The sequence below is a fragment of the Procambarus clarkii genome, chromosome 91 (assembly GCF_040958095.1).
Source record: "Procambarus clarkii isolate CNS0578487 chromosome 91, FALCON_Pclarkii_2.0, whole genome shotgun sequence".
NCBI classification, from domain to species: domain Eukaryota; kingdom Metazoa; phylum Arthropoda; class Malacostraca; order Decapoda; family Cambaridae; genus Procambarus; species Procambarus clarkii.
In genome coordinates, this window is record NC_091240.1 from 5,525,449 (window position 1) to 5,538,407 (window position 12,959).

Consider the following 12,959-nt stretch of genomic DNA (forward strand, 5'->3'; position numbering starts at 1 on the left):
CCAGCACCCCAGTAACCCCAGAAGAGAGGACAACACTCACCTTCCTCCTCATAGAAACCCTCCTTACCCTGAACCCTCCCTGTCCCCCATTCAAATGATCATTCAACCCCCCTCCCTCCCCCCCCTATACCCTCCATGTCCCCCCCTTCCCCCCCTCACCCCATACCCTCCATGTACCCCCTTCCCTTGACCCCCACCCTAACTCCTCACCCTAGAATCCTCCGAGACCATATTAACCAACTCACAAATCTCCACACCTATGGAACGGCTTCTTCCATCAGCACATAAGGCCACCAAAACGAGGAAACCAGAGTGGACAGGAGAAAGTGAGCTTCAAGGCAATGTACACAAACATAGATGGGATTACAAACAAATCCAGTGAACTTGGAGAATGGCCACAAGATGAAAACCCAGACATAATAGCACTCACAAAGCTATTAAAACATAACAAATGCAGTGTTTCCGGAGGAATACTGTGTAGTTACGAAAGAGGATATAAGAATAAAGGTAACTGCAGAAAGCCTATTGGCCTATACGAGGCAGCTTCTATATATCATAGGAGAGGGAAGGAAGAGGTGGAGCAGCTCTGCTGATAAGAAGAGACTAGAGTCTTGAGGAGATGCTTATCCAGGGTTGTGAAGATTTCAATGACTACATAACAGGTACCATAGCATTTGGGAGGACAAAAACTTACAGTAGTAGTCATATATAACCCCCCCACCAAATGACAGAAGACTCAGACAGGAATATGATAGAAACATGGCTACCATTAATATAACAGAGAGCAGCAGCTTTTGTCACTAGCAAGAACGGATCCAGACTACTAATCATGGAAGACTTCAACCATGGGAAGATAGATTGGGAGAACAGAGACCCACATGGAGAGCCAAGCTGCTGGACGCGGCAACAAGAAACTTTCTAAGCCAACACATCAAGGGACCGACAAGAATGAGAGGAGAGGATGAACCAGCCTTGCTTGATCTGATATTTACCCTAAATGAGTCGGATATAAGGGAAGTTAAGTTAGAAGCCCCCTTGGGAATGAGTGATCATAGTGTATTGATCTTTGAGTACCTGGTTGAGCTAGGAATTATCTCCCCCCAAACAGAACTAAGAAACAATGGGCTGGCATACCGAAAGGGGAATAATGAGAGGATGAGAAGTTTCCTAAGGGATATACCATGGGACATGGAACTCTAAGTCCTTACAAGACATGATGGACTATGTCACCCAAAAGTGTCAGGAGACAGTAAACAGGTTTATCTCGGCCCGACAGGAAAGAACCGAGAAGCAAAAGAAGAACCCGCGGTTTATATTAACAGGGCATGCATGAAAGCAAAGGTATTGAACAAAAGGGCGTGGAGGAACTTCCGAAATAACAGAACACCAGACAGTAGAGAGAGGGAGATACCAGAGAACCATGAACGAGTATGTTAGTGTGAGAAGAGAAGCAGAGAAAAATCATGAACATGATATAGCAAATAAAGCCAACACCGAACCAAAGCTACTCCACAGTCACATTCTACTCCAGAGCGTAAAGTTACGTTCTGAGCACACTGTCTCCACCCTCATTATCTCCCTCTTTTATTCCTCCTCCTCCTCCCTCTCACTAACCCAGAATAATCTGCAAATTGAAACAAAAATCAAATGAGTTACAATCGTCAAGCTGTCATTGTTCCTAATTACAAGAGAGCTCTTCATCTGATGAGTGTGTGGGGTAGGCTATGGTCGGGACCCTTACTGTTAATACGAACGAGCGTTCTAAAGTGCCACTTGGAGTCGGGCTACAGGTGTGGGGAGAGGGGGAAAAGACTACAGGAGTGGGGGAAGCGGGAACAGCTGTGGGGAGGAGGGCGGCGGCAACAGGTGTGTGTGGACAGGGGGGGGCGGCAACAGGTGTGTGTGGAGAGGGGGCGGCAACAGGTGTGTGTGGAGAGGGGGCGGCAACAGGTGTGTGTGTGCAGAGGGGGGCGGCAACAGGTGTGTGTCTGTGGAGAGGGGGGGCGGCAACAGGTGTGTGTGTGTGTGGAGAGGGGGGGGCGGCAACAGGTGTGTGTGTGTGTGGAGAGGGGGGCGGCAACAGGTGTGTGTGTGGGGAGAGGGGGGGCGGCAACAGGTGTGTGTGTGTGTGTGGAGAGGGGGCGGCAACAGGTGTGTGTGTGTGGAGAGGGGGGGCGGCAACAGGTGTGTGTGTGTGTGGAGAGGGGGGCGGCAACAGGGGTGTGTGTGTGTGTGTGTGTGTGTGTGTGTGTGTGTGTGTGTGTGTGTGTGTGTGTGTGTGTGTGTATGTGTGTGTGTGTGTGTGTGTGTGTGGAGAGGGGGGGGCGGCAACAGGTGTGTGTGTGTGTGTGGAGAGGGGGGCGGCAACAGGTGTGTGTGTGTGTGTGTGTGTGGAGAGGGGGGCGGCAACAGGGGTGTGTGTGTGTGTGTGTGTGTGTGTGTGTGGAGAGGGGGGCGGCAACAGGGGTGTGTGTGTGTGTGTGTGTGTGTGTGTGTGGAGAGGGGGGCGGCAACAGGGGTGTGTGTGTGTGTGTGTGTGTGTGTGTGTGTGTGTGTGTGTGTGTGTGTGTGTGTGTGTGTGTGTGTGTGTGTGTGTGTGTGTGTGTGTGTGTGTGTGTGTGTGTGTACTCACCTAATTGTACTCACCTAATTGTGCTTGCGGGGGTTGAGCTCTGGCTCTTTGGTCCCGCCTCTCAACCGTCAATCAACTGGTGTACAGATTCCTGAGCCTATTGGGCTCTATCATATCTACATTTGAAACTGTGAATGGAGTCAGCCTCCACCACATCACTTCCTAATGCATTCCATTTGCTAACTACTCTGACACTGAAAAAGTTCTTTCTAACGTCTCTGTGGCTCATTTGGGTACTCAGCTTCCACCTGTGTCCCCTTGTTCGCGTCCCACCAGTGTTGAAAAGTTCGTCCTTGTTTACCCGGTCGATTCCCCTGAGGATTTTGTAGGTTGTGATCATGTCCCCCCTTACTCTTCTGTCTTCCAGTGTCGTGAGGTGCATTTCCCGCAGCCTTTCCTCATAACTCATGCCTCTTAGTTCTGGGACTAGTCTAGTAGCATACCTTTGGACTTTTTCCAGCTTCGTCTTGTGCTTGACAAGGTACGGGCTCCATGCTGGGGCCGCATACTCCAGGATTGGTCTTACATATGTGGTGTACAAGATTCTGAATGATTCCTTACACAGGTTCCTGAACGCCGTTCTGATGTTAGCCAGCCTCGCATATGCCGCAGACGTTATTCTCTTTATGTGGGCTTCAGGAGACAGGTTTGGTGTGATATCAACTCCTAGATCTTTCTCTCTGTCTGTTTCATTAAGTACTTCATCTCCTATTCTGTATCCTGTGCCTGGCCTCCTGTTTCCACTGCCTAGTTTCATTACTTTGCATTTACTCGGGTTGAACTTCAACAGCCATTTGTTGGACCATTCACTCAGTCTATCCAGGTCATCTTGTAGCCTCCTACTATCATCCTCTGTTTCAATCCTCCTCATAATTTTTGCATCGTCGGCAAACATTGAGAGGAACGAATCTATACCCTCTGGGAGATCATTTACATATACCAGAAACAGTATAGGTCCGAGGACTGACCCCTGCGGGACTCCACTTGTGACGTCTCGCCAATCTGAGACTTCACCCCTCACACAGACTCGTTGTCTCCTGTTGCTTAGGTATTCCTCTATCCACCGGAGTACCTTCCCTCTCACTCCAGCCTGCATCTCCAACTTTCGCACTAGCCTCTTGTGTGGCACTGTATCAAAGGCTTTCTGACAATCCAAAAATATGCAGTCTGCCCACCCTTCTCTTTCTTGCCTTATTTTTGTTGCCTGGTCGTAGAATTCAAGTAACCCTGTGAGGCAGGACCTGCCATCCCTGAACCCATGTTGATGCTGTGTTACAAAGTTCCTTCGCTCCAGATGCTCCACTAGTTTTTTTCGCACAATCTTCTCCATCAGCTTGCATGGTATGCAGGTTAGGGACACTGGCCTGTAGTTCAGTGCCTCCTGTCTATCCCCTTTCTTGTATATCGGGACTACGTTAGCTGCTTTCCAAATATCTGGCAGTTCCCCTGTTGCCAGTGATTTGTTATACACTATGGAGAGTGGTAGGCTCAGTTCTCTTGCTCCTTCCTTTAGAACCCAAGGGGAGATTCCATCTGGGCCTATAGCCTTCGTCACGTCCAACTCTAGTAAACACTTCCTTACTTCCCCACTGGTAATCTCAAACTCTTCCAGTGGTTCCTGGTTAGCTATTCCCTCACTTACCTCTGGAATTTCTCCTTGTTCTAAGGTGAAGACCTCCTGGAATTTCTTATTCAATTCCTCACACACTTCCTTGTCATTTGTAGTGAATCCTTCCGCCCCTATCCTTAATCTCATAACCTGTTCCTTTACTGTTGTTTTTCTCCTAATGTGGCTATGCAACAATTTAGGCTGAGTCTTTGCCTTGCTTGCGATGTCATTTTCGTATTGTCTTTCTGCCTCTCTTCTCATCCTGACATATTCATTCCTGGCATTCTGGTATCTTTCTCTGCTCTCCAGTGTCCTGTTATTCCTATAGTTTCTCCATGCCCTTTTACTTTGCTGCTTAGCTAGCCTACATCTTTGATTAAACCATGGGTTTCTCATCTTCATTTCTCTGTTTTCCTTTTGGACTGGGACAAACTTGTTTGCTGCGTCCTTGCACTTCTGCGTGATGTAATCCATCATATCTTGGGCCGTCTTTCCCCTGAGCTCTGTTTCCCATGCTATATCTGTTAGGAATTTTCTTATCCCCTCATAGTTTCCCTTTCGGTATGCTAACCTTTTGGTTTCGGTATCCCTCCTCGAGTTCAATAACCCTTCTTCAATCAAGTACTCAAACACCAGTACACTGTGGTCGCTCATTCCTACTGGGTCCTCAAAACCGATTTCTCTTATGTCGGAGTCGTTCAGAGTGAAGACTAGGTCGAGTCTCGCTGGTTCGTCATTGCCTCTCATCCTTGTGGGTTCTCCGACATGCTGCGTTAAAAAGTTGCTTGTCACCACCTCCAATAGTTTGGCTCTCCACGTATCCTCGCCTCCATGCGGTTCCTTGTGTGTGTGTGTGTGTGTGTGTGTGTGTGTGTGTGTGTGTGTGGAGAGGGGGGGGCGGCGGCAACAGGTGTGTGTGTGTGTGTGTGTGGAGAGGGGGGGGGGGCGGCAACAGGTGTGTGTGTGTGTGTGGAGAGGGGGGCGGCAACAGGTGTGTGTGTGTGTGTGTGTGTGTGTGTGTGTGTGTGTGTGTGTGTGTGTGTGTGTGTGTGTGTGTGTGTGTGTGTGGAGAGGGGGGCGGCAACAGGTGTGTGTGTGTGTGTGTGTGTGTGTGTGTGTGTGTGTGTGTGTGTGTGTGTGTGTGTGTGTGTGTGTGTGTGTGTGTGTGTGTGTGTGGAGAGGGGGGCGGCAACAGAGGGGTGTGTGTGTGTGTGTGTGTGTGTGTGTGTGTGTGTGTGTGTGGAGAGGGGGGGCGGCAACAGGTGTGTGTGTGTGGAGAGGGGGGCGGCAACAGGTGTGTGAAGGGTGGGGTGGCAACAGGTATATGTGGAGAGGGGGGCGGCAACAGGTGTGTGTGGAGAGGGGGGCGGCAACAGGTGTGTGGGGAGAGGGGGCGGCAACAGGTGTGTGTGTGGAGAGGGGGGCGGCAACAGGTGTGTGTGGAGAGGGGGGCGGCAACAGGTGTGTGTGGAGAGGGGGGCGGCAACAGGTGTGTGTGGAGAGGGGGGCGGCAACAGGTGTCGAGAGGGGGGGGGCAACAGGTGAGCGTCGAGAGGGGGGGGGGCAACAGGTGTGTGTCGAGAGGGGCGGCAACAGGTGTGTGTCGAGAGGGGGGGGCAACAGGTGTGTGTCGAGAGGGGCGGCAACAGGTGTGTGGAGGGGGGCGGCAACAGGTGTGACCGATCAGAGGTTTCTATCTGCCACTGAGCACCCCTCCCCCCCCCCCAGGCCGACGACAGGAAGCTATGTAACTGTGGTTCTAATTAAAATGTTTCTACCACACCCTACAATAGGGAGGAAGACCTTAATTGGTTATGGGCGTTGTTGAGCCTAGTGTCACACACACACACACACACACACACACACACACACACACACACACACACACACACACACACAAAGCTAGAGGAACATCTGGAGCGAAGGAACTTTGTAACACAGCACCAACATGGGTTCAGGGATGGCAAGTCCTGCCTCACAGGGTTACTTGAATTCTACGACCAGGCAACAAAAATCAGGCAAGAAAGAGAAGGGTGGGCAGACTGCATATTTTTGGATTGCCAGAAAGCCTTTGACACAGTGCCACACAAGAGGCTAGTGAAAAAGCTGGAGATGCAGGCTGGAGTGAAAGGGAAGGTACTCCATTGGATAAGGGAGTACCTAAGCAACAGAAGACAGGGAGTCACTGTGAGGGGTGAAGTCTCAGATTGGCGAGACGTTACGAGTGGAGTCCAGCAGGGGTCAGTCCTTGTACCTATACTGTTTCTGATATAAGTAAAGGATCTCCCAGAGGGTATAGTCTCGTTTCTCTCATTGTTTGCTGATGATGCAAAGATTATGAGTATTAAAACAGAGGAAGATAGTAGGAGGTTACAAGATGACCTAGACAGACTGAGTGAATGGTCCAACAAATGGCTATTAAAATTCAATCCGAGTAAATGCAAGGTAAGGAAACTAGGCGGTGGAAACAGGAGGTCAGACACAGGATACAGAATAGGAGATGAAGTACTTCATGAAACAGACAGACAGAAGGATCTAGGAGTTGATATCACACCAAACCTGTCTCCTGAAGCTCACATAAAAAGAATAACGTCTGCGGCATATGCGAGGCTGGCTAACATCAGAACGGCGTTCAGGAACCTGTGTAAGGAATCATTCAGAATCTTGTATACCACATATGTAAGACCAATCCTGGAGTATGCGGCCCCAGCATGGAGCCCGTACCTTCTCAAGCACAAGATGAAGCTGGAAAAAGTTCCGAGGAATGCCCCTAGGTTAGTCCCATAACTAAGAGGCATGAGTTACGAGGAAAGGCTGTGTGAAGTGCACCTCACGACACTGGAAGACAGAAGAGTAAAGGAAGACATGATCACTACCTACAAAATTCTCAGAGGAATTGACAGGGTAGATAATGATAAACTGCAACACGGGTAGTACGCGAACAAGGGGACACAGGTGGAGACTTGAGTACCCAAATGAGCCACAGAAACGTTAGAAAGAACTTTTTCAGTGTCAGAGTAGTTAACAGATGGAATGCATTAGGCAGTGATGTGGTGAAGGCTGACTCCATACACAGTTTCAAATGTAGATATGATAGAGCCCAGTAGGCTCAGGAATCTGTACATCAGTTATTGACGGTTGAAAGGCGGGAGTAAAGAGCCAGAGCGCAACCCCCGGGAAGCACAACTAGGTGAGTCCACACACTAAGCCAGACACTACCACGGGCACTAGACCTAAAGCCCAGGAAACACAAACCGAAACTGTCTCTATTTTCCGCTTGTTACAACTTGTAATAAAGTTGTTACATCTTTGGCTTAACGTGTTTATGACGTATTAGAACGTTGTTACAACTTGCTATATTGGTTGTTATAACTGGTTAGGAGGTGTTAAAACTTGTTCGAACGTTGTACCAACGTCGTAGTTTCGGTGTGTGTTTGGCGGGAGAGTATTACAGCAACAGAAGCTCGAGGCCAGCTGTACAAACAACCTGTCGTTCCTACAGAGAACGTCGCATTTCGCTCGTAGGCGTTACACAAAGCCAAAAATTGTCGTGCTAGAAAATGGAAGCGGCTGGCGAAAGTGACGTATTATTTTCTGTTGTGGGTCCTCTGGGAGGTTAGGAGAAGGGCACTTTGCACTGACCGTTTTCTTGACGCTGGGAAACCTTGGGAGGACAGACTGCTACAGAAGCACCATAGCGACGGTGACTGCCAGGTTGAGCTCCAGCTCCTCTCCCCGCCCTCTCCGCCAACCACCTAACACAATGGTGAAGGATGACCAACATGACTTGACACAGATGATCATTGTTACCAATTTTATACTTGGCATCCCTTGTCCGCCCTCGCCTCATAATTACTCCCGGCCTTCTTGACTTCTTTAACAGTTGGGCAGAGTAACCTAACCGTCTCCTGCCCTTATTTGCATACACGAGCCTCGTTTCCAATTAAGAGTCTTTGATATCATCTTCATTCATTTTGGGTGAGCACCGCAAGACCTGTGAGAGAGTGGACTACAACACCACAGGGACACTTGTACTCCCGAGCCTCACCTTTATGGTATCTTCTGTAACACCTCTTGTCAGGCAACTGGTGGCTGGAGCCACGTCGTCAACGGTCTTCCCTGTCTATCACTGTTCCACACACACACACACACACACACACACACACACACACACTTTGGTCTGCGGGACCAAAGAGCAAAAGCTCAACCCACGCAAGCACAAATAGGTGAGTACACACACACACACACACACACACACACACACACACACACACACACAGCCTTCATCCTGGTTAATAAACTTCACACAAATCTAAGCCAAATACAGTTATTGCTTAGAACATGTACAGATATTATACAGAACCTGACGCCTCGAGATCATTTTCCCTTATATAATTTCTATATTATTGTCCAGAGTTGGTTGTGTAATGTGCGGCTGCAGAAGGTAATCTTCACCTGTTCTGCCTCATCAATTTACCAAATATTTCTCCAGCTTATCTGACTGAACTTTTAAAGTCACCTACAACTAAGACGTTATTAAACCAAGACACCGAGGGCATGTCTAGTGCCCCCAGCCCTGCCACTGTCTTCTTTCTACCTTGGACGGTGTTGACCAGACCACATACTAGAAGGTGAAGGGACGACGACGACGTTTCGGTCCGTCCTGGACCATTCTCAAGTCGATTGTGGCGGCATCACTCTCAATCGGAATGCCAAGTTCGAATCCATGGTTGGGCAAATTTTCTTTCACCTAATGCCTTTCTTCACCCCCCAGCAGTAAATAGGTACCCGGGAGTTAGGCCACTGTTGTGAGGTTGCAGCCTTGGTAAGGGTCAGTAGTTCCACCTTTTGGTTGGGGGGGGGGGGAGGAGGAGAAGGTCCCCCGATACAAGCCTAAAGTATATACATACCCTGGCTGCCTGTCCCCGACAAAACTAGTCAGCATCATGTCCCCCCCACCCCCGCTCTTCACCCTCACTTTCACGGTACTGTGTCCCACACCAGTACATCAAACAGGTCCCCGCCGGCGGCGACACGGGCACACAGGTGCATTCTTGGCCACATAAACCATGGTATACGTCTACCGGAGGGAGGGAGGGAGAGGGGGAGGGGGGTAAAGATGGAGAGGTACAGGTGAAGGGAAAAGTTCAGAAATGTGGAATATAGAATGAGTTATGATAGCAGGCAGGCTGTCCGCCTTGCTGACACGGGGAGTTACAGGCAGGGAAGGAGTGAGGGAGATAGGCAGGGGGCGGGGGCCAGGGAGGGAAGTGGGGAGGGCGAAGGAGGAGGAGGAGGAGTAGAGGGGGGAGGAGGAGGGATGGGGTAGAGAGGGTGTCATCAACACCAGCGGGTCATCAGGAAACACGGGAGGGGCGGGGAACAGACTCCCCGCCCCGGACCTGCCCCAACCCTCCCCACTCCTGCAGGTGCTGCTGCAGCCTCACGCTTACCTATAGTGGCTGACCCACCAGTGGTGGTGGTGGTACTGGTGGTGGTACCAGTGGTGTGGTGGTACTGGTGCTTACCTATCCGTGACGAGGAGGCAGCGAGGTCTAGCTCTGTATGCCCCCCGCCTGCTAGCCTTGTTGTGTGTGGGTGTTGCATTATAATATAACTATTCTTGCGTTCAAACTCTTGGTCGAATCCTGGCCTTAAAGTTGTGCATGGAGGTGGCTTCCACAACTACTGCTTTCCGAGCATTCCACTTGCTGGCCACCCGTACAAGGTGGTAGGGGGGGGGAGGGGAGGGAGGTGGTGGTGGTGATAGGGGGGAGGAGGTGGCAGTGGTAATAGTGTGTACCTAAGAGTGCTTAGGTACTAGACACTAGTGTGCATATTGATTTTGTCACATCTAGTTCCTCAACGTGTTTGTGTCCGCCTCATCTACAGCGACTATTATTAAAGTGTTGACCAGACCACACACTAGAAGGTGAAGGGACGACGACGTTTCGACAATCGACTTGAGAATGGTCCAGGACGGACCGAAACGTCGTCGTCCCTTCACCTTCTAGTGTGTGGTCTGGTCAACATACTTTAGCCATGTTATTGTGACTCATCTACAGCAGCGACTATTATTAAGTGTTTCTTGAGACCGTCTTACACCTCGCAGCCTTGCTCTCCCGCCTCCTGTCTCCACCTCTTACTACCTCTTGAAATTTCTTGTCGAGTTCCACGCATACCTTGTTGTCCTCAAGGAGGAACACCCCCCCCCCCCCCCACTCGTCTCCTTACCCCGTCTCCCCAGCATGGCGCCTTCGCTTGATAATTACTTACTCCTCAACCTGATGTGATAGACATTTACTGTTGAGTTCATATATACACCAGCTGTGGGGTCCCTAACATGATCTATATCTATCTATCTCACACACACACACAAGATTCTCAGAGGAATTGATAGGGTAGATAAGGACAGACAATCTAACACAAGGGACACACGCACTAGGGAACACAGGTGGAAATTTAGTGCCCAAATGAGCCATAGAAACGTTAGAAAGAATTTTTTCAGTGTCAGAGTGGTTGACAAATGGAATGCATTAGGGGGTGATGTGGTGGAGGCTGACTCCATACACAGTTTCAAGTGTAGATATGATAGAGCCCAATAGGCTCAGGAACCTGTACACCAGTTGATTGACGGTTGAGAGGCGGGACCAAAGAGCCAGAGCTCAACCCCCGCAAGCACAATTAGGTGAGTACACACACACACAATGTGGTCCCAATATACAAAAAGGGCGACAGGCAAGAGGCACTGAACTACAGGCCAGTGTCCTTGACTTGTATACCATGCAAGGTGATTGAGAAGATCGTGAGAAAAAAAACTGGTATCACATCTGGAGAGAAGGGACTTCGTGACAAATCGACAACATGTGTTCAGGGAGGGTAAATCTTGCCTGACTGGCTTAATAGAATTCTACGACCAGGTGATAAAGATTAAGAAAGAAAGAGAAGGCTGGGCTGACTGCATTTTCTTGTACTGTCGACAAGTCTTTGACACAGTACCGCATAAGAGGCTGGTACATAAGCTGGAGAGACAGGCAGGTGTAGCTGGTAAGGTGCTTCAATGGATAAGGGAGTATCTAAGCAATAGGAAGCAGAGAGTTACAGTGAGGGTTGAGCCCTGAGATTGGTGTGAAGTCACCAGTGGAGTCCCACAGGGCTCTGTACTCGGTCCAATCTAGTTTTTGATATATGTAAATGATCTCCCGGAGATCATTTACATAGATCATACGGAGATCATACTCATTTCTCTCAATGTTTGCTGATGCCAAAATTATGAAAAGGATTAAGACAGAGGAGGACAGCTTGAGGCTTCAAGAAAACCTAGACAAGCTGCAGGAATGGTCGAACAACTGGTTGTTAGAGTTTAACCCAAGCAAATGTAGTGTAATGAAGATAGGTGTAGGGAGCAGGAGGACAGATACAAGGTATCATCTGGGAGATGAAATTCTTCAAAAGTCAGAGAGAGAGAAAAAGACTTGTGGGGTGATATCACTACAGACCTGTCCCCTGCAGCCCATATCAAGAGGATAACATCAGCGGCATATGCCAGGCTGGCCAACATAAGAAAGGCATTTAGAAACTTGTGTAAGGAGTCATTCAGAACTTTGTATACCACATATGTCAGGCCAATCCTGGAGTATGCAGCCCATATCTAGTCAAGGATAAGACTAAACTGGAAAAGGTTCAAAGGTTTGCCACCAGACTAGTACCCGAGCTGAGAGGTATGAGATACGAGGAGAGACTACGGGAATTAAACCTCACTTCGCTGGAAGACAGAAGAGTTAGGGGGGACATGATCACCACATTCAAGATTCTCAAGGGAATTGATAGGGTAGATAAAGACAGGCTATTTAACACAAGGGGAACACGCACTAGGGGACACAGGTGGAAACTGAGTGCCCAAATGAGCCACAGAGATATTAGAAAGAACTTTTTTAGTGTCAGAGTGATTGACAAATGGAATGCATTAGGGGGTGATGTTGTGGAGGCTGACTCCATACACAGTTTCAAGTGTAGATATGATAGAGCCCAATAGGCTCAGGAACCTGTACACCTGTTGATTGGCGGTTGAGAGGCGGGACCAAAGAGCCAGAGCTCAACCCTCGCAAGCGCAATTAGGCGAGTACAATTAGGTGAGTACACGCACAAGTAAGGAGAAATTACCAGCATTGTCTTCCCCCCCCCCCCGCCCCCTCCCCCACGCCCTGTTACCTAGCAGTAAAATAGGTACCTGGGTGTTAGTCAGCTGTCACGGGCTGCTTCCTGGGGGTGGAGGCCTGGTCGAGGACCGGGCCGCGGGGACACTAAAGCCCCGAAATCATCTCAAGATAACCTCAAGATAACCCCGCCCCCTCCCCCACCCCGGGCTCCTCCGTCGCCACAGCTTCCCCAAGTCCAGAACATTAACAATGGTCACAAAATACACACACAGTTGCGCATCACCGCCGTCCTTCTTTTTCAATTGGGTTGAGGCGTCGCAGGTGGCAGTATATGTGGGTTCACTCTTCAATATGCGGTGGGTGAGTGAGTGAGTGAGTGCGCGTGAGTGCGCGTGAGTGAGTGAGTGAGTGAGTGAGTGAGTGAGTGAGTGAGTGAGTGAGTGAGTGAGTGAGTGAGTGAGTGAGTGAGTGAGTGAGTGAGTGAGTGAGTGAGTGCGCGTGAGTGCGCGTGAGTGCGTGCGTGTCGTGGCTGACATCACACAAGCAAGACCTATATTCA

General features: G+C 49.6%; 1 protein-coding gene across 4 annotated transcripts in view; it reads right to left on the reverse strand.

The window, feature by feature from the left end:
• LOC123773963 (glycoprotein 3-alpha-L-fucosyltransferase A) overlaps window positions 1–12,959 on the reverse strand; it is a 256,030-nt gene that overhangs the window by 58,641 nt on the left and 184,430 nt on the right. The gene's annotated exons all lie outside the window — the stretch shown is intronic.